Source organism: Leuresthes tenuis, unplaced genomic scaffold (genome assembly GCF_036924035.1).
Source record: "Leuresthes tenuis unplaced genomic scaffold, fLeuTen1.0.hap1 SCAF_1, whole genome shotgun sequence".
Classification (NCBI taxonomy): Eukaryota; Metazoa; Chordata; class Actinopteri; order Atheriniformes; family Atherinopsidae; genus Leuresthes; species Leuresthes tenuis.
The window spans coordinates 37,184,064-37,207,148 of record NW_027325355.1 but is presented as its reverse complement, the minus strand read 5'-3'; the positions used below and the strand labels follow the sequence as shown (position 1 = coordinate 37,207,148).

The following is a 23,085-nucleotide window of genomic DNA, read 5'->3' as shown; positions in this document are numbered from 1 at the left end:
GTGTTTCATCAAATATAAAAGTCTTTGCAAAGACAGAAACTGTGAATCATTTCTTACTAACACTCAGGTTTCTTCTCATAACTGTGACCACTTTAGCAACAAGCCATAATGCTGTTTATCCCACCTGTGCTTAGATTCTACGAATTAGTGTAAATGAACCATTCATAATCCACAGCTGACATAATTCGGACGTTTCACTCTATAGCTGTAGAAAATGATGACAGGCCTGATGTGGACGATTTTCTCTCCTATTGATCCAAAAACAACTATATTCAGAGGGTCTACATGATGAGGTTAACTGGATTACAGCTATAGTTGGGTTCTGCTCCTTATCTGAGGGTAATTATCCTTGGATATATGGCGGTGAATGAATGGAATCACTGGCACAAAGCATGTCATACCCCGGTACGATAGGTGGCGCTGTCCCCATTTCAGCTATCGCTAATAGAGCCACTTCCTGTTGACGTCTTCACCGCCAACAACAACAAACTCAGGCATTCAGAAAGATGGGGAACGCAGAGCGAGATGAAGCTGCGTCCCTCTCCATCTGTGATGAGCTGGTTATGGCACAGACGATGCACAACGGCGCATTCTGCATCGCGTTGTTTGTTTCTTTATGACGGCGGCGACAACAACAGTAATATCGTCTCCTTCGACTTCAGGGTGACAATCGTGGGAAAAAAATCGATCACGAGTAACCCGATTCGATTCGATTCGATTTCTTGTCAGATTTAGGTGTCTACATGAGCTGAATAACTCTTATTGTTATTTAGCCATTAATCCGATCCGATGGCCCGCAAGTAACCGCACTGAATGACATATCTGTAGGACCACTGCCCAATTAGATTGTTCTGATGTTCTGACCCTTTTCAAAACCTCTGTAGTCCCTATTTGGTTCTGTCACCTGATGTACCAGGGCCTTTAAGTTAGCTGTCATTAACCATTTTTTAAGAAGCTACTCCAATGTTTTGGTCAATTACAGACCCAAATTTAACAACCTGTATTTTCTACTGCTTCTTATATAGAACACAGCCAGAACACAGCCAGAACACAGCCAGAAGGAAGTCAGAACACAGCCAGAACACAGCCAGAAGGAAGTCAGAACACAGCCAGAACACAGCCAGAACACAGCCAGAAGGCAGTCAGAACACAGCCAGAAAGAAGTCAGAACAAAGCCAGAACATAGTCAGAACACAGCCAGAAAGAAGTCAGAACACAGCCAGAACAAAGCCAGAAAGAAGTCAGAACACAGCCAGAAAGCAGTCAGAACACAGCCAGAATAAAGCCAGACCACAGGAAGAACACAGCAAGAACAAAGCAAAAACACAGCCAGGACACAGCCAGAACACAGCCAGAACACAGCCACGAAACAGCCAGAAAACAGTCAAAACTCAGCCAGAACACAGTAAAAACTCAGCCAGAACACAAACAGAATACAGCCAGAACACAGGAAGAACACAGTCAGAACACAGCCAGAAAACAGCCAGAATATAGCCAGAACACAGCCAGAACAGAGCAAAAACACAGTCAGAACACAGCCAGAAAGAAGTCAGAACACAGCCAGAAAGCAGTCAGAACACAGCCAGAATAAAGCCAGACCACAGGAAGAACACAGCAAGAACAAAGCAAAAACACAGCCAGAACACAGCCAGAATACAGCCAAGAAACAGCCAGAAAACAGTCAAAACTCAGCCAGAACACAGTCAAAACACAGCCAGAACACAAACAGAACACTGCCAGAACACAGTAAAAACACAGTCAGAACACAAACAGAACACAGCCAGAACACAGCCAGAATACAGCCAGAACACAGCCAGAATACAGTCAGAACACAGCCAGAATATAGCCAGAACACAGCCAGAACAGAACAAAAATACAGTCAGTACACAGCCAGAATACAGCCAGAACACAGCCAGAATATAGCCAGAACACAGCCAGAACAGAGCAAAAATACAGTCAGTACACAGCCAGAATACAGCCAGAACACAGGAAGAACACAGTCAGAACACAACCAGAATATAGCCAGAACAAAGCCAGAACAGAGCAAAAACACAGTCAGAATACAGCCAGAACACAGCAAGAAAACAGCCAGAACACAGCCAGAAAGAAGTCAAAACACAGCCAAAAAACAGCCAGAACAAGGACGGAACACAGCCAAGAAACAGCCAGAAAACAGTCAAAACACAGCCAGAACACAGCCAGAACAAAGGAAGAACACAGCCAGAATACAGCCAGAACACAGCCAGAAAACAGTCAGAACACAGCCAGAAAAAAGCCAGAACACAGCATGAACACATTCAGAACACATCCAGAACACTTTCAAAACAAAGCCAGAACACAGCCAGAACACGGCCAGAACACAGCCAGAACAAATGAAGAACACAGCAAAAACACAATCAGAAAACAGCCAGAACACAGCCAAAAACAGAAAGAACATAGCATGAACACATTCAGAACACATCCAGAACACTTTCAAAACAAAGCCAGAACACAACCAGAACACGGCCAGAACACAGCCAGAACAAATGAAGAACACAGCAAAAACACAATCAGAAAACAGCAAGAACACAGTCAAAAACAAAGCCAGAACACATTCAGAACACATTCAGAAAACAGTCAGAATACAGCCAGAACACAGTAAAAAAAAAAGCCAGAACACAGCCAAAATACAGCTAGAACACAGCCAAAACACAACATGAACACATTCATAGCACAGTCAGAACACAGCCAGAACACAGCCAGAAAACAGGAAGAACACAGCCAGAACACAGCCAGAAAACAGGAAGAACACAGACAGAACACAGCCAGAACACAGCCAGGACCCAGCCTGAACACAGCCAAAACACAGTCAGAACACAGCCAGAACACAGCCAGAACACAGCCAGACCACATTCAGAAAACAGTCAGAATACAGACAGAAAACAGTCAGAATACAGCCAGAAAACAGCCAGAACACATTCAAAACACAGTCAGAATACAGCCAGAAAACAGCCAGAACACAGTCAAAAACACAGCCAGAACACATTCAGAACACATTCAGAAAACAGTCAGAATACAGCCAGAACACAGTAAAAAAAAAAAGCCAGAACACAGCCAGAACACAGCCAAAATACAGCTAGAACACAGCCAGAACACAACATGAACACAGCCAGAACACAGCCAGAACACAGCCAGAACACAGCCAGGACCCAGCCAGAACACAGTCAAAACAAAGCCAGAACACAGCCAGAACACAGCCAGAACAGAGCAAGAAAACAGCCAGAACACAGCCAGAACACAGTCAAAACACAGCCAGAACACAGCCAGAACAAAGCCAGAATGCAGTCAGAACACATTTAGAACACATTCAGAACACAGCCAGAATACGGCCAGAAAACAGCCAGAACACGGCCAGAACACAGCAAGAACACACTCAGAATACAGCCAGAACACAGCCAGAACAAAGCCAGAACACAGCCAGAACAAAGCCAGAACACAGCCAGAACACAGCCAGAATACAGCCAGAACACAGCCAGAATATAGCCAGAACACAGCCAGAACAGAGCAAAAATACAGCCAGTACACAGCCAGAATACAGCCAGAACACAGCCAGAATATAGCCAGAACACAGCCAGAACAGAGCAAAAATACAGTCAGTACACAGCCAGAACACAGCCAGAACACAGCCAGAATATAGCCAGAACACAGCCAGAACAGAGCAAAAATACAGTCAGTACACAGCCAGAATACAGCCAGAACATAGGAAGAACACAGCCAGAACACAGCCAGAATATAGCCAGAACAAAGCCAGAACAGAGCAAAAACACAGTCAGAATAAAGCCAGAACACAGCAAGAAAACAGCCAGAACACAGCCAGAAAGAAGTCAAAACACAACCAAAACACAGCCAGAACAAGGACGGAACACAGCCAAGAAACAACCAGAAAACAGTCAAAACACAGCCAGAACACAGCCAGAACAAAGGAAGAACACAGCCAGAATACAGCCAGAACACAGCCAGAACAAAACCAGAACACAGCCAGAACACAGCCAGAATACAGGAAGAACGCAACAAAAACACAGTCAGAACACAGCCAGAACACAGCAAGAAAACAGTCAGAACACAGCCAGAACACAGCCAGAAAAAAGCCAGAACACGGCCAGAACACAGCCAGAACAAATGAAGAACACAGCAAAAACACAATCAGAAAACAGCCAGAACACAGCCAAAAACAGACAGAACATAGCATGAACACATTCAGAACACATCCAGAACACTTTCAAAACAAAGCCAGAAAACAGCCAGAACACAGTCAAAAACACAGCCAGAACACATTCAGAACACATTCAGAAAACAGTCAGAATACAGCCAGAACACAGTAAAAAAAAAAGCCAGAACACAGCCAGAACACAGCCAAAATACAGCTAGAACACAGCCAGAACACAACATGAACACAGCCAGAAAAAAGCCAGAACACGGCCAGAACACAGCCAGAACAAATGAAGAACACAGCAAAAACACAATCAGAAAACAGCCAGAACACAGCCAAAAACAGACAGAACATAGCATGAACACATTCATAACACAGTCAGAACACAGCCAGAACACTTTCAAAACAAAGCCAGAAAACAGCCAGAACACAGTCAAAAACACAGCCAGAACACATTCAGAACACATTCAGAAAACAGTCAGAATACAGCCAGAACACAGTAAAAAAAAAAGCCAGAACACAGCCAGAACACAGCCAAAATACAGCTAGAACACAGCCAGAACACAACATGAACACAGCCAGAACACAGCCAGAACACAGCCAGGACCCAGCCAGAACACAGCCAGAACACAGCCAGAACGCAGCCAGAACACAGCCAGAACAGAGCAAGAACACAGCCAGAACACAGCCAGAACACAGTCAGAACACAGTCAGAACACAGCCAGAACACAGCCAGAACAAAGCCAGAAAACATTAAAAAAAAAAACAGTAAGAACACAGCCCAAAGACAGTCAGAACACAACTACAACACAGCCAGAACAAAGCCAGAATGCAGTCAGAACACATTTAGAACACATTCAGAACACAGCCAGAATACGGCCAGAAAACAGCCAGAACACGGCCAGAACAAAGGAAGAATACAGCCAGAACACAGCCAGAACAAAACCAGAACACAGCCAGAACACAGTCAGAACACAGCCAGAACACAGCCAGAACACAGCCAGAACACAGCCAGAAAACATTAAAAAAAAAAACAGTAAGAACACAGCCCAAAGACAGTCAGAACACAACTACAACATAGCCAGAACAAAGCCAGAATGCAGTCAGAACACATTTAGAACACATTCAGAACACAGCCAGAATACGGCCAGAAAACAGCCAGAACACGGCCAGAACACAGCAAGAACACACTCAGAATACAGCCAGAACACAGCCAGAACAAAGCCAGAACACAGCCAGAACAAAGCCAGAACACAGCCAGAACACAGCCAGAACACAGCCAAAACAAAGCCAGAACACAGCCAGAACAAAGCCAGAACACAGCCAGAACACAGCCAGAACACAGCCAGAACAAAGCCAGAACACAGCCAGAACAAAGCCAGAATACGGCCAGAACACAGCCAGAACACAGCCAGAACAAAACCAGAACACAGCCAGAACACAGCCAGAACACAGCCAGAACACAGCCAGAACAAAGCCAGAACACAGCCAGAACACAGCCAGAATACAGCCAGAACACAGCCAGAATATAGCCAGAACACAGCCAGAACAGAGCAAAAATACAGTCAGTACACAGCCAGAACACAGCCAGAACACAGCCAGAATATAGCCAGAACACAGCCAGAACAGAGCAAAAATACAGTCAGTACACAGCCAGAATACAGCCAGAACACAGGAAGAACACAGTCAGAACACAACCAGAATATAGCCAGAACACAGCCAGAACACAGCCAGAACACAGCAAGAAAACAGCCAGAACACAGCCAGAAAGAAGTCAAAACACAGCCAAAACACAGCCAGAACAAGGACGGAACACAGCCAAGAAACAGCAAGAAAACAGTCAAAACAAAGCCAGAACACAGCCAGAACAAAGGAAGAACACAGCCAGAATACAGCCAGAACACAGCCAGAATACAGGAAGAACGCAACAAAAACACAGTCAGAACACAGCCAGAACACAGCAAGAAAACAGTCAGAACACAGCCAGAAAAAAGCCAGAACACAGCCAGAACACAGTCAAAAAACAGCCAGAACACAGCATGAACACATTCAGAACACATCCAGAACACTTTCAAAACAAAGCCAGAACACAGCCAGAACACGGCCAGAACACAGCCAGAACAAATGAAGAACACAGCAAAAACACAATCAGAAAACAGCCAGAACACAGCCAAAAACAGACAGAACATAGCATGAACACATTCAGAACACATCCAGAACACTTTCAAAACAAAGCCAGAACACAGCCAGAACACGGCCAGAACACAGCCAGAACAAATTAAGAACACAGCAAAAACACAATCAGAAAACAGCAAGAACACAGTCAAAAACAGACAGAACACATTCAGAACACATTCAGAAAACAGTCAGAATACAGCCAGAACACAGTAAAAAAAAAAAAGCCAGAACACAGCTAGAACACAGCCAAATTACAGCTAGAACACAGCCAGAACACAACATGAACACATTCATAACACAGACAGAACACAGCCAGAACACAGCCAGGACCCAGCCTGAACACAGCCAAAACACAGCCAGGACACAGCCAGAACACAGCCAGAACACAGCCAAAACACAGCCAGAACACAGCCAGAACACAACATGAACACATTCATAACACAGTCAGAACACAGCCAGAACACAGCCAAAACACAGTCAGAACACAGCCAGAACACAGCCAGAACACAGCCAGATCACATTCAGAAAACAGTCAGAATACAGACAGAAAACAGTCAGAATACAGACAGAAAACAGTCAGAACACAGCCAGAACACAGCCAGGACCCAGCCTGAACACAGCCAAAACACAGTCAGAACACAGTCAGAACACAGCCAAATCACATTCAGAAAACAGTCAGAATACAGACAGAAAACAGTCAGAATACAGGAAGAACACAGGAAGAACACAGCCAGAACACAGGATGAACACAGCAAGAACACAGCCAGAACACAGGAAGAACACAGCCAGAACACAGCCAGAACACAGCCAGAACACAGTCAAAACAAAGCCAGAACACAGCCAGAACACAGCCAGAACACAGTCAAAACACAGCCAGAACACAGCAAGAACACAGCCAGAACACATTCAGAACACAGCCAGAACACAGGAAGAACACAGCCAGAACACAGCCAGAACACAGCCAGGACCCAGCCAGAACACAGTCAAAACAAAGCCAGAACACAGCCAGAACACAGCCAGAACACAGCCAGAACAAAACCAGAACACAGCCAGAACACAGCCAGAACACAGTCAGAACACAGCCAGAACACAGCCAGAACAAAGCCAGAACACAGCCAGAACACAGCCAGAACACAGCCAGAACAAAACCAGAACACAGCCAGAACACAGCCAGAACACAGCCAGAACAAAGCCAGAACACAGTCAGAACACAGCCAGAACACAGCCAGAACGCAGCCAGAACACAGCTAGAACACAGCCAGAACACAGTCAGAACAAAGCCAGAACACAGCCAGAACACAGCCAGAACACAGCCAGAAAAAAGCCAGAACACAGCCAGAACACAGCCAGAACACAGTCAGAACAAAGCCAGAACACAGCCAGAACACAGCTAGAACACAGCCAGAACACAGCCAGAACAAAACCAGAACACAGCCAGAACACAGTCAGAACACAGCCAGAACACAGCCAGAACGCAGCCAGAACACAGCTAGAACACAGCCAGAACACAGTCAGAACAAAGCCAGAACACAGCCAGAAAACATTAAAAAAAAAAAAAAAGTAAGAACACAGCCAGAACACAGCCACAAAAAAGCCAGAACACAGCCAGAACACAGTCAGAACACAGCAAGAACACAGCCAGAACACAGCTAGAACACAGCCAGAACACAGTCAGAACACAGCCAGAACACAGCCAGAACACAGCCAGAACAAAGCCAGAACACAGCCAGAACACAGCTAGAACACAGCCAGAACACAGTCAGAAGACAGCAAGAAAACAGCCAGAACACAGCCAGAAAAAAGCCAGAACACAGCCAGAACACAGCCAGAAAACATAAAAAAAAAAAAACAGTAAGAACACAGCCCAAACACACTCAGAACACAACTACAACACAGCCAGAACAAAGCCAGAATGCAGTCAGAACACATTTAGAACACATTCAGAACACAGCCAGAATACGGCCAGAAAACAGCCAGAACACGGCCAGAACACAGCAAGAACACACTCAGAATACAGCCAGAACACAGCCAGAACAAAGCCAGAACACAGCCAGAACAAAGCCAGAACACAGCCAGAACACAGCCAGAATACAGCCAGAACACAGCCAGAATATAGCCAGAACACAGCCAGAACAGAGCAAAAATACAGCCAGAACACAGCCAGAATACAGCCAGAACACAGCCAGAATATAGCCAGAACAAATGAAGAACACAGCAAAAACACAATCAGAAAACAGCAAGAACACAGTCAAAAACACAGCCAGAACACATTCAGAACACATTCAGAAAACAGTCAGAATACAGCCAGAACACAGTAAAAAAAAAAGCCAGAACACAGCCAAAATACAGCTAGAACACAGCCAAAACACAACATGAACACATTCATAGCACAGTCAGAACACAGCCAGAACACAGCCAGAAAACAGGAAGAACACAGACAGAACACAGCCAGAACACAGCCAGGACCCAGCCTGAACACAGCCAAAACACAGTCAGAACACAGCCAGAACACAGCCAGAACACAGCCAGATCACATTCAGAAAACAGTCAGAATACAGACAGAAAACAGTCAGAATACAGCCAGAAAACAGCCAGAACACATTCAAAACACAGTCAGAATACAGCCAGAAAACAGCCAGAACACAGTCAAAAACACAGCCAGAACACATTCAGAACACATTCAGAAAACAGTCAGAATACAGCCAGAACACAGTAAAAAAAAAAAGCCAGAACACAGCCAAAATACAGCTAGAACACAGCCAGAACACAACATGAACACAGCCAGAACACAGCCAGAACACAGCCAGAACACAGCCAGGACCCAGCCAGAACACAGTCAAAACAAAGCCAGAACACAGCCAGAACACAGCCAGAACAGAGCAAGAACACAGCCAGAACACAGCCAGAACACAGTCAAAACACAGCCAGAACACAGCCAGAACAAAGCCAGAATGCAGTCAGAACACATTTAGAACACATTCAGAACACAGCCAGAATACGGCCAGAAAACAGCCAGAACACGGCCAGAACACAGCAAGAACACACTCAGAATACAGCCAGAACACAGCCAGAACAAAGCCAGAACACAGCCAGAACAAAGCCAGAACACAGCCAGAACACAGCCAGAATACAGCCAGAACACAGCCAGAATACAGCCAGAACACAGCCAGAATATAGCCAGAACACAGCCAGAACAGAGCAAAAATACAGCCAGTACACAGCCAGAATACAGCCAGAACACAGCCAGAATATAGCCAGAACACAGCCAGAACAGAGCAAAAATACAGTCAGTACACAGCCAGAACACAGCCAGAACACAGCCAGAATATAGCCAGAACACAGCCAGAACAGAGCAAAAATACAGTCAGTACACAGCCAGAATACAGCCAGAACATAGGAAGAACACAGCCAGAACACAGCCAGAATATAGCCAGAACAAAGCCAGAACAGAGCAAAAACACAGTCAGAATAAAGCCAGAACACAGCAAGAAAACAGCCAGAACACAGCCAGAAAGAAGTCAAAACACAACCAAAACACAGCCAGAACAAGGACGGAACACAGCCAAGAAACAGCCAGAAAACAGTCAAAACACAGCCAGAACACAGCCAGAACAAAGGAAGAACACAGCCAGAATACAGCCAGAACACAGCCAGAACAAAACCAGAACACAGCCAGAACACAGCCAGAATACAGGAAGAACGCAACAAAAACACAGTCAGAACACAGCCAGAACACAGCAAGAAAACAGTCAGAACACAGCCAGAACACAGCCAGAAAAAAGCCAGAACACGGCCAGAACACAGCCAGAACAAATGAAGAACACAGCAAAAACACAATCAGAAAACAGCCAGAACACAGCCAAAAACAGACAGAACATAGCATGAACACATTCAGAACACATCCAGAACACTTTCAAAACAAAGCCAGAAAACAGCCAGAACACAGTCAAAAACACAGCCAGAACACATTCAGAACACATTCAGAAAACAGTCAGAATACAGCCAGAACACAGTAAAAAAAAAAAGCCAGAACACAGCCAGAACACAGCCAAAATACAGCTAGAACACAGCCAGAACACAACATGAACACAGCCAGAAAAAAGCCAGAACACGGCCAGAACACAGCCAGAACAAATGAAGAACACAGCAAAAACACAATCAGAAAACAGCCAGAACACAGCCAAAAACAGACAGAACATAGCATGAACACATTCATAACACAGTCAGAACACAGCCAGAACACTTTCAAAACAAAGCCAGAAAACAGCCAGAACACAGTCAAAAACACAGCCAGAACACATTCAGAACACATTCAGAAAACAGTCAGAATACAGCCAGAACACAGTAAAAAAAAAAGCCAGAACACAGCCAGAACACAGCCAAAATACAGCTAGAACACAGCCAGAACACAACATGAACACAGCCAGAACACAGCCAGAACACAGCCAGGACCCAGCCAGAACACAGCCAGAACACAGCCAGAACGCAGCCAGAACACAGCCAGAACAGAGCAAGAACACAGCCAGAACACAGCCAGAACACAGTCAGAACACAGCCAGAACACAGCCAGAACAAAGCCAGAAAACATTAAAAAAAAAAACAGTAAGAACACAGCCCAAAGACAGTCAGAACACAACTACAACACAGCCAGAACAAAGCCAGAATGCAGTCAGAACACATTTAGAACACATTCAGAACACAGCCAGAATACGGCCAGAAAACAGCCAGAACACGGCCAGAACAAAGGAAGAATACAGCCAGAACACAGCCAGAACAAAACCAGAACACAACCAGAACACAGTCAGAACACAGCCAGAACACAGCCAGAACACAGCCAGAAAACATTAAAAAAAAAAACAGTAAGAACACAGCCCAAAGACAGTCAGAACACAACTACAACACAGCCAGAACAAAGCCAGAATGCAGTCAGAACACATTTAGAACACATTCAGAACACAGCCAGAATACGGCCAGAAAACAGCCAGAACACGGCCAGAACACAGCAAGAACACACTCAGAATACAGCCAGAACACAGCCAGAACAAAGCCAGAATGCAGTCAGAACACATTTAGAACACATTCAGAACACAGCCAGAATACGGCCAGAAAACAGCCAGAACACGGCCAGAACACAGCAAGAACACACTCAGAATACAGCCAGAACACAGCCAGAACAAAGCCAGAACACAGCCAGAACAAAGCCAGAACACAGCCAGAACACAGCCAGAACACAGCCAAAACAAAGCCAGAACACAGCCAGAACAAAGCCAGAACACAGCCAGAACACAGCCAGAACACAGCCAGAACAAAGCCAGAACACAGCCAGAACACAGCCAGAAAAAAGCCAGAACACGGCCAGAACACAGCCAGAACAAATGAAGAACACAGCAAAAACACAATCAGAAAACAGCCAGAACACAGCCAAAAACAGACAGAACATAGCATGAACACATTCAGAACACATCCAGAACACTTTCAAAACAAAGCCAGAAAACAGCCAGAACACAGTCAAAAACACAGCCAGAACACATTCAGAACACATTCAGAAAACAGTCAGAATACAGCCAGAACACAGTAAAAAAAAAAAGCCAGAACACAGCCAGAACACAGCCAAAATACAGCTAGAACACAGCCAGAACACAACATGAACACAGCCAGAAAAAAGCCAGAACACGGCCAGAACACAGCCAGAACAAATGAAGAACACAGCAAAAACACAATCAGAAAACAGCCAGAACACAGCCAAAAACAGACAGAACATAGCATGAACACATTCATAACACAGTCAGAACACAGCCAGAACACTTTCAAAACAAAGCCAGAAAACAGCCAGAACACAGTCAAAAACACAGCCAGAACACATTCAGAACACATTCAGAAAACAGTCAGAATACAGCCAGAACACAGTAAAAAAAAAAGCCAGAACACAGCCAGAACACAGCCAAAATACAGCTAGAACACAGCCAGAACACAACATGAACACAGCCAGAACACAGCCAGAACACAGCCAGGACCCAGCCAGAACACAGCCAGAACACAGCCAGAACGCAGCCAGAACACAGCCAGAACAGAGCAAGAACACAGCCAGAACACAGCCAGAACACAGTCAGAACACAGCCAGAACACAGCCAGAACAAAGCCAGAAAACATTAAAAAAAAAAACAGTAAGAACACAGCCCAAAGACAGTCAGAACACAACTACAACACAGCCAGAACACAGCCAGAATGCAGTCAGAACACATTTAGAACACATTCAGAACACAGCCAGAATACGGCCAGAAAACAGCCAGAACACGGCCAGAACAAAGGAAGAATACAGCCAGAACACAGCCAGAACAAAACCAGAACACAGCCAGAACACAGTCAGAACACAGCCAGAACACAGCCAGAACACAGCCAGAAAACATTAAAAAAAAAAACAGTAAGAACACAGCCCAAAGACAGTCAGAACACAACTACAACACAGCCAGAACAAAGCCAGAATGCAGTCAGAACACATTTAGAACACATTCAGAACACAGCCAGAATACGGCCAGAAAACAGCCAGAACACGGCCAGAACACAGCAAGAACACACTCAGAATACAGCCAGAACACAGCCAGAACAAAGCCAGAACACAGCCAGAACAAAGCCAGAACACAGCCAGAACACAGCCAGAACACAGCCAAAACAAAGCCAGAACACAGCCAGAACAAAGCCAGAACACAGCCAGAACACAGCCAGAACACAGCCAGAACACAGCCAGAACAAAGCCAGAACACAGCCAGAACAAAGCCAGAATACGGCCAGAACACAGCCAGAACACAGCCAGAACAAAACCAGAACACAGCCAGAACACAGCCAGAACACAGCCAGAACACAGCCAGAACAAAGCCAGAACACAGCCAGAACACAGCCAGAATACAGCCAGAACACAGCCAGAATATAGCCAGAACACAGCCAGAACAGAGCAAAAATACAGTCAGTACACAGCCAGAACACAGCCAGAACACAGCCAGAATATAGCCAGAACACAGCCAGAACAGAGCAAAAATACAGTCAGTACACAGCCAGAATACAGCCAGAACACAGGAAGAACAAAGTCAGAACACAACCTGAATATAGCCAGAACACAGCCAGAACACAGCCAGAACACAGCAAGAAAACAGCCAGAACACAGCCAGAAAGAAGTCAAAACACAGCCAAAACACAGCCAGAACAAGGACGGAACACAGCCAAGAAACAGCCAGAAAACAGTCAAAACAAAGCCAGAACACAGCCAGAACAAAGGAAGAACACAGCCAGAATACAGCCAGAACACAGCCAGAATACAGGAAGAACGCAACAAAAACACAGTCAGAACACAGCCAGAACACAGCAAGAAAACAGTCAGAACACAGCCAGAAAAAAGCCAGAACACGGCCAGAACACAGTCAAAAAACAACCAGAACACAGCATGAACACATTCAGAACACATCCAGAACACTTTCAAAACAAAGCCAGAACACAGCCAGAACACGGCCAGAACACAGCCAGAACAAATGAAGAACACAGCAAAAACACAATCAGAAAACAGCCAGAACACAGCCAAAAACAGACAGAACATAGCATGAACACATTCAGAACATATCCAGAACACTTTCAAAACAAAGCCAGAACACAGCCAGAACACGGCCAGAACACAGCCAGAACAAATTAAGAACACAGCAAAAACACAATCAGAAAACAGCAAGAACACAGTCAAAAACAGACAGAACACATTCAGAACACATTCAGAAAACAGTCAGAATACAGCCAGAACACAGTAAAAAAAAAAAAGCCAGAACACAGCTAGAACACAGCCAAATTACAGCTAGAACACAGCCAGAACACAACATGAACACAGTCAGAACACAGCCAGAACACAGCCAAAAACAGGAAGAACACAGACAGAACACAGCCAGAACACAGCCAGGACCCAGCCTGAACACAGCCAAAACACAGCCAGGACACAGCCAGAACACAGCCAGAACACAGCCAAAACACAGCCAGAACACAGCCAGAACACAACATGAACACATTCATAACACAGTCAGAACACAGCCAGGACACAGCCAGAACACAGCCAGAACACAGCCAAAACACAGCCAGAACACAGCCAGAACACAACATGAACACATTCATAACACAGTCAGAACACAGCCAAAACACAGTCAGAACACAGCCAGAACACAGCCAGAACACAGCCAGATCACATTCAGAAAACAGTCAGAATACAGACAGAAAACAGTCAGAATACAGACAGAAAACAGTCAGAACACAGCCAGAACACAGCCAGGACCCAGCCTGAACACAGCCAAAACACAGTCAGAACACAGTCAGAACACAGCCAAATCACATTCAGAAAACAGTCAGAATACAGACAGAAAACAGTCAGAATACAGCCAGAACACATTCAAAACACAGTCAGAATACAGCCAGAAAACAGCCAGAACACAGCCAGAACACAGGAAGAACACAGCCAGAACACAGGATGAACACAGCAAGAACACAGCCAGAACACAGGAAGAACACAGCCAGAACACAGCCAGAACACAGCCAGAACACAGTCAAAACAAAGCCAGAACACAGCCAGAACACAGCCAGAACACAGTCAAAACACAGCCAGAACACAGCAAGAACACAGCCAGAACACATTCAGAACACAGCCAGAACACAGGAAGAACACAGCCAGAACACAGCCAGAACACAGCCAGGACCCAGCCAGAACACAGTCAAAACAAAGCCAGAACACAGCCAGAACACAGCCAGAACACAGCCAGAACAAAACCAGAACACAGCCAGAACACAGCCAGAACACAGTCAGAACACAGCCAGAACACAGCCAGAACAAAGCCAGAACACAGCCAGAACACAGCCAGAACACAGCCAGAACAAAACCAGAACACAGCCAGAACACAGCCAGAACAAAGCCAGAACACAGTCAGAACACAGCCAGAACACAGCCAGAACGCAGCCAGAACACAGCTAGAACACAGCCAGAACACAGTCAGAACAAAGCCAGAACACAGCCAGAACACAGCCAGAACACAGCCAGAAAAAAGCCAGAACACAGCCAGAACACAGCCAGAACACAGTCAGAACAAAGCCAGAACACAGCCAGAACACAGCTAGAACACAGCCTGAACACAGCCAGAACAAAACCAGAACACAGTCAGAACACAGCCAGAACACAGCCAGAACGCAGCCAGAACACAGCTAGAACACAGCCAGAACACAGTCAGAACAAAGCCAGAACACAGCCAGAAAACATTAAAAAAAAAAAAAAAGTAAGAACACAGCCAGAACACAGCCACAAAAAAGCCAGAACACAGCCAGAACACAGTCAGAACACAGCAAGAACACAGCCAGAACACAGCTAGAACACAGCCAGAACACAGTCAGAACACAGCCAGAACACAGCCAGAACACAGCCAGAACAAAGCCAGAACACAGCCAGAACACAGCTAGAACACAGCCAGAACACAGTCAGAAGACAGCAAGAAAACAGCCAGAACACAGCCAGAAAAAAGCCAGAACACAGCCAGAACACAGCCAGAAAACATAAAAAAAAAAAAACAGTAAGAACACAGCCCAAACACACTCAGAACACAACTACAACACAGCCAGAACAAAGCCAGAATGCAGTCAGAACACATTTAGAACACATTCAGAACACAGCCAGAATACGGCCAGAAAACAGCCAGAACACGGCCAGAACACAGCCAGAACACACTCAGAATACAGCCAGAACACAGCCAGAACAAAGCCAGAACACAGCCAGAACAAAGCAAGAACACAGCCAGAACACAGCCAGAATACAGCCAGAACACAGCCAGAATATAGCCAGAACACAGCCAGAACAGAGCAAAAATACAGCCAGAACACAGCCAGAATACAGCCAGAACACAGCCAGAATATAGCCAGAACACAGCCAGAACAGAGCAAAAATACAGCCAGAACACAGCCAGAATACAGCCAGAACACAGCCAGAATATAGCCAGAACACAGCCAGAACAGAGCAAAAATACAGCCAGTACACAGCCAGAATACAGCCAGAACACAGCCAGAATATAGCCAGAACACAGCCAGAACAGAGCAAAAATACAGTCAGTACACAGCCAGAACACAGCCAGAACACAGCCAGAATATAGCCAGAACACAGCCAGAACAGAGCAAAAATACAGTCAGTACACAGCCAGAATACAGCCAGAACACCGGAAGAACACAGCCAGAACACAGCCAGAATATAGCCAGAACAAAGCCAGAACAGAGCAAAAACACAGTCAGAATACAGCCAGAACACAGCAAGAAAACAGCCAGAACACAGCCAGAAAGAAGTCAAAACACAACCAAAACACAGCCAGAACAAGGACGGAACACAGCCAAGAAACAGCCAGAAAACAGTCAAAACACAGCCAGAACACAGCCAGAACAAAGGAAGAACACAGCCAGAATACAGCCAGAACACAGCCAGAACAAAACCAGAACACAGCCAGAACACAGCCAGAATACAGGAAGAACGCAACAAAAACACAGTCAGAACACAGCCAGAACACAGCAAGAAAACAGTCAGAACACAGCCAGAACACAGCCAGAAAAAAGCCAGAACACGGCCAGAACACAGCCAGAACAAATGAAGAACACAGCAAAAACACAATCAGAAAACAGCCAGAACACTGCCAAAAACAGACAGAACATAGCATGAACACATTCAGAACACATCCAGAACACTTTCAAAACAAAGCCAGAAAACAGCCAGAACACAGTCAAAAACACAGCCAGAACACATTCAGAACACATTCAGAAAACAGTCAGAATACAGCCAGAACACAGTAAAAAAAAAAAGCCAGAACACAGCCAGAACACAGCCAAAATACAGCTAGAACACAGCCAGAACACAACATGAACACAGCCAGAAAAAAGCCAGAACACGGCCAGAACACAGCCAGAACAAATGAAGAACACAGCAAAAACACAATCAGAAAACAGCCAGAACACAGCCAAAATACAGCTAGAACACAGCCAGAACACAACATGAACACAGCCAGAAAAAAGCCAGAACACGGCCAGAACACAGCCAGAACAAATGAAGAACACAGCAAAAACACAATCAGAAAACAGCCAGAACACAGCCAAAATACAGCTAGAACACAGCCAGAACACAACATGAACACAGCCAGAAAAAAGCCAGAACACGGCCAGAACACAGCCAGAACAAATGAAGAACACAGCAAAAACACAATCAGAAAACAGCCAGAACACAGCCAAAAACAGACAGAACATAGCATGAACACATTCAGAACACATCCAGAACACTTTCAAAACAAAGCCAGAAAACAGCCAGAACACAGTCAAAAACACAGCCAGAACACATTCAGAACACATTCAGAAAACAGTCAGAACACAGCCAGAACACAACATGAACACAGCCAGAAAAAAGCCAGAAGACGGCCAGAACACAGCCAGAACAAATGAAGAACACAGCAAAAACACAATCAGAAAACAGCCAGAACACAGCCAAAAACAGACAGAACATAGCATGAACACATTCAGAACACATCCAGAACACTTTCAAAACAAAGCCAGAAAACAGCCAGAACACGGCCAGAACACATTCAGAACACATTCAGAAAACAGTCAGAATACAGCCAGAACACAGTAAAAAAAAAAAGCCAGAACACAGCCAGAACACAGCCAAAATACAGCTAGAACACAGCCAGAACACAACATGAACACAGCCAGAACACAGCCAGAACACAGCCAGGACCCAGCCAGAACACAGTCAAAACAAAGCCAGAACACAGCCAGAACACAGCCAGAACAGAGCAAGAACACAGCCAGAACACAGCCAGAACACAGTCAGAACACAGCCAGAACACAGCCAGAACAAAGCCAGAACAAAGGAAGAATACAGCCAGAACACAGCCAGAACAAAACCAGAACACAGCCAGAACACAGTCAGAACACAGCCAGAACACAGCCAGAACACAGCCAGAAAACATTAAAAAAAAAAAAACAGTAAGAACACAGCCCAAAGACAGTCAGAACACAACTACAACACAGCCAGAACAAAGCCAGAATGCAGTCAGAACACATTTAGAACACATTCAGAACACAGCCAGAATACGGCCAGAAAACAGCCAGAACACGGCCAGAACAAAGGAAGAATACAGCCAGAACACAGCCAGAACAAAACCAGAACACAGCCAGAACACAGTCAGAACACAGCCAGAACACAGCCAGAACACAGCCAGAAAACATTAAAAAAAAACAGTAAGAACACAGCCCAAAGACAGTCAGAACACAACTACAACACAGCCAGAACAAAGCCAGAATGCAGTCAGAACACATTTAGAACACATTCAGAACACAGCCAGAATACGGCCAGAACACAGCCAGAACAAAGCCAGAACACAGCCAGAACACAGCCAGAACACAGCCAAAACAAAGCCAGAACACAGCCAGAACAAAGCCAGAACACAGCCAGAACACAGCCAGAACACAGCCAGAACAAAGCCAGAACACAGCCAGAACAAAGCCAGAATACGGCCAGAACACAGCCAGAACACAGCCAGAACAAAACCAGAACACAGCCAGAACACAGCCAGAACACAGCCAGAACACAGCCAGAACAAAGCCAGAACACAGCCAGAACACAGCCAGAATACAGCCAGAACACAGCCAGAATATAGCCAGAACACAGCCAGAACAGAGCAAAAATACAGTCAGTACACAGCCAGAACACAGCCAGAATATAGCCAGAACACAGCCAGAACAGAGCAAAAATACAGTCAGTACACAGCCAGAATACAGCCAGAACACAGGAAGAACACAGTCAGAACACAACCAGAATATAGCCAGAACACAGCCAGAACACAGCAAGAAAACAGCCAGAACACAGCCAGAAAGAAGTCAAAACACAGCCAAAACACAGCCAGAACAAGGACGGAACACAGCCAAGAAACAGCCAGAAAACAGTCAAAACAAAGCCAGAACACAGCCAGAACAAAGGAAGAACACAGCCAGAATACAGCCAGAACACAGCCAGAATACAGGAAGAACGCAACAAAAACACAGTCAGAACACAGCCAGAACACAGCAAGAAAACAGTCAGAACACAGCCAGAAAAAAGCCAGAACACGGCCAGAACACAGTCAAAAAACAGCCAGAACACAGCATGAACACATTCAGAACACATCCAGAACACTTTCAAAACAAAGCCAGAACACAGCCAGAACACGGCCAGAACACAGCCAGAACAAATGAAGAACACAGCAAAAACACAATCAGAAAACAGCCAGAACACAGCCAAAAACAGACAGAACATAGCATGAACACATTCAGAACACATCCAGAACACTTTCAAAACAAAGCCAGAACACAGCCAGAACACGGCCAGAACACAGCCAGAACAAATTAAGAACACAGCAAAAACACAATCAGAAAACAGCAAGAACACAGTCAAAAACAGACAGAACACATTCAGAACACATTCAGAAAACAGTCAGAATACAGCCAGAACACAGTAAAAAAAAAAAAGCCAGAACACAGCTAGAACACAGCCAAATTACAGCTAGAACACAGCCAGAACACAACATGAACACATTCATAACACAGTCAGAACACAGCCAGAACACAGCCAAAAACAGGAAGAACACAGACAGAACACAGCCAGAACACAGCCAGGACCCAGCCTGAACACAGCCAAAACACAGCCAGGACACAGCCAGAACACAGCCAGAACACAGCCAAAACACAGCCAGAACACAGCCAGAACACAACATGAACACATTCATAACACAGTCAGAACACAGCCAGAACACAGCCAAAACACAGTCAGAACACAGCCAGAACACAGCCAGAACACAGCCAGATCACATTCAGAAAACAGTCAGAATACAGACAGAAAACAGTCAGAATACAGACAGAAAACAGTCAGAACACAGCCAGAACACAGCCAGGACCCAGCCTGAACACAGCCAGAACAAAGCCAGAACACAGCCAGAACAAAGCCAGAATACGGCCAGAACACAGCCAGAACACAGCCAGAACAAAACCAGAACACAGCCAGAACACAGCCAGAACACAGCCAGAACACAGCCAGAACACAGCCAGAACAAAACCAGAACACAGCCAGAACACAGCCAGAACACAGCCAGAACAAAGCCAGAACACAGTCAGAACACAGCCAGAACACAGCCAGAACGCAGCCAGAACACAGCTAGAACACAGCCAGAACACAGCCAGAACACAGCCAGAACACAGTCAGAACAAAGCCAGAACACAGCCAGAACACAGCTAGAACACAGCCAGAACACAGCCAGAACAAAACCAGAACACAGCCAGAACACAGTCAGAACACAGCCAGAACACAGCCAGAACGCAGCCAGAACACAGCTAGAACACAGCCAGAACACAATCAGAACAAAGCCAGAACACAGCCAGAAAACATTAAAAAAAAAAAAAAAGTAAGAACACAGCCAGAACACAGCCACAAAAAAGCCAGAACACAGCCAGAACACAGTCAGAACACAGCAAGAACACAGCCAGAACACAGCTAGAACACAGCCAGAACACAGTCAGAACACAGCCAGAACACAGCCAGAACACAGCCAGAACAAAGCCAGAACACAGCCAGAACACAGCTAGAACACAGCCAGAACACAGCCAGAACGCAGCCAGAACACAGCTAGAACACAGCCAGAACACAATCAGAACAAAGCCAGAACACAGCCAGAAAACATTAAAAAAAAAAAAAAAGTAAGAACACAGCCAGAACACAGCCACAAAAAAGCCAGAACACAGCCAGAACACAGTCAGAACACAGCAAGAACACAGCCAGAACACAGCTAGAACACAGCCAGAACACAGTCAGAACACAGCCAGAACACAGCCAGAACACAGCCAGAACAAAGCCAGAACACAGCCAGAACACAGCTAGAACACAGCCAGAACACAGTCAGAAGACAGCAAGAAAACAGCCAGAACACAGCCAGAAAAAAGCCAGAACACAGCCAGAACACAGCCAGAAAACATAAAAAAAAAAAAAACAGTAAGAACACAGCCCAAACACACTCAGAACACAACTACAACACAGCCAGAACAAAGCCAGAATGCAGTCAGAACACATTTAGAACACATTCAGAACACAGCCAGAATACGGCCAGAAAACAGCCAGAACACGGCCAGAACACAGCAAGAACACACTCAGAATACAGCCAGAACACAGCCAGAACAAAGCCAGAACACAGCCAGAACAAAGCCAGAACACAGCCAGAACACAGCCAGAATACAGCCAGAACACAGCCAGAATATAGCCAGAACACAGCCAGAACAGAGCAAAAATACAGCCAGAACACAGCCAGAATACAGCCAGAACACAGCCAGAATATAGCCAGAACAAATGAAGAACACAGCAAAAACACAATCAGAAAACAGCAAGAACACAGTCAAAAACAGACAGAACACATTCAGAACACATTCAGAAAACAGTCAGAATACAGCCAGAACACAGTAAAAAAAAAAGCCAGAACACAGCCAAAATACAGCTAGAACACAGCCAAAACACAACATGAACACATTCATAGCACAGTCAGAACACAGCCAGAACACAGCCAGAAAACAGGAAGAACACAGACAGAACACAGCCAGAACACAGCCAGGACCCAGCCTGAACACAGCCAAAACACAGTCAGAACACAGCCAGAACACAGCCAGAACACAGCCAGATCACATTCAGAAAACAGTCAGAATACAGACAGAAAACAGTCAGAATACAGCCAGAAAACAGCCAGAACACATTCAAAACACAGTCAGAATACAGCCAGAAAACAGCCAGAACACAGTCAAAAACACAGCCAGAACACATTCAGAACACATTCAGAAAACAGTCAGAATACAGCCAGAACACAGTAAAAAAAAAAGCCAGAACACAGCCAGAACACAGCCAAAATACAGCTAGAACACAGCCAGAACACAACATGAACACAGCCAGAAAAAAGCCAGAACACGGCCAGAACACAGCCAGGACCCAGCCAGAACACAGTCAAAACAAAGCCAGAACACAGCCAGAACACAGCCAGAACAGAGCAAGAACACAGCCAGAACACAGTCAAAACACAGCCAGAACACAGCCAGAACAAAGCCAGAATGCAGTCAGAACACATTTAGAACACATTCAGAACACAGCCAGAATACGGCCAGAAAACAGCCAGAACACGGCCAGAACACAGCAAGAACACACTCAGAATACAGCCAGAACACAGCCAGAACAAAGCCAGAACACAGCCAGAACAAAGCCAGAACACAGCCAGAACACAGCCAGAATACAGCCAGAACACAGCCAGAATATAGCCAGAACACAGCCAGAACAGAGCAAAAATACAGCCAGTACACAGCCAGAATACAGCCAGAACACAGCCAGAATATAGCCAGAACACAGCCAGAACAGAGCAAAAATACAGTCAGTACACAGCCAGAACACAGCCAGAACACAGCCAGAACACAGCCAGAATATAGCCAGAACACAGCCAGAACAGAGCAAAAATACAGTCAGTACACAGCCAGAATACAGCCAGAACATAGGAAGAACACAGCCAGAACACAGCCAGAATATAGCCAGAACAAAGCCAGAACAGAGCAAAAACACAGTCAGAATAAAGCCAGAACACAGCAAGAAAACAGCCAGAACACAGCCAGAAAGAAGTCAAAACACAACC

General features: G+C 45.5%; 2 protein-coding genes across 2 annotated transcripts in view; one reads left to right on the top strand and one right to left on the bottom strand.

Annotated features, from left to right (window-relative positions):
• The window catches only part of rcan1b (regulator of calcineurin 1b), a 386,410-nt gene that overhangs the window by 35,678 nt on the left and 327,647 nt on the right, over nt 1-23,085 (bottom strand). The gene's annotated exons all lie outside the window — the stretch shown is intronic.
• The window catches only part of LOC140294261 (chloride intracellular channel protein 4), a 51,346-nt gene that overhangs the window by 644 nt on the left and 27,617 nt on the right, over nt 1-23,085 (top strand). The window lies entirely within an intron of this gene.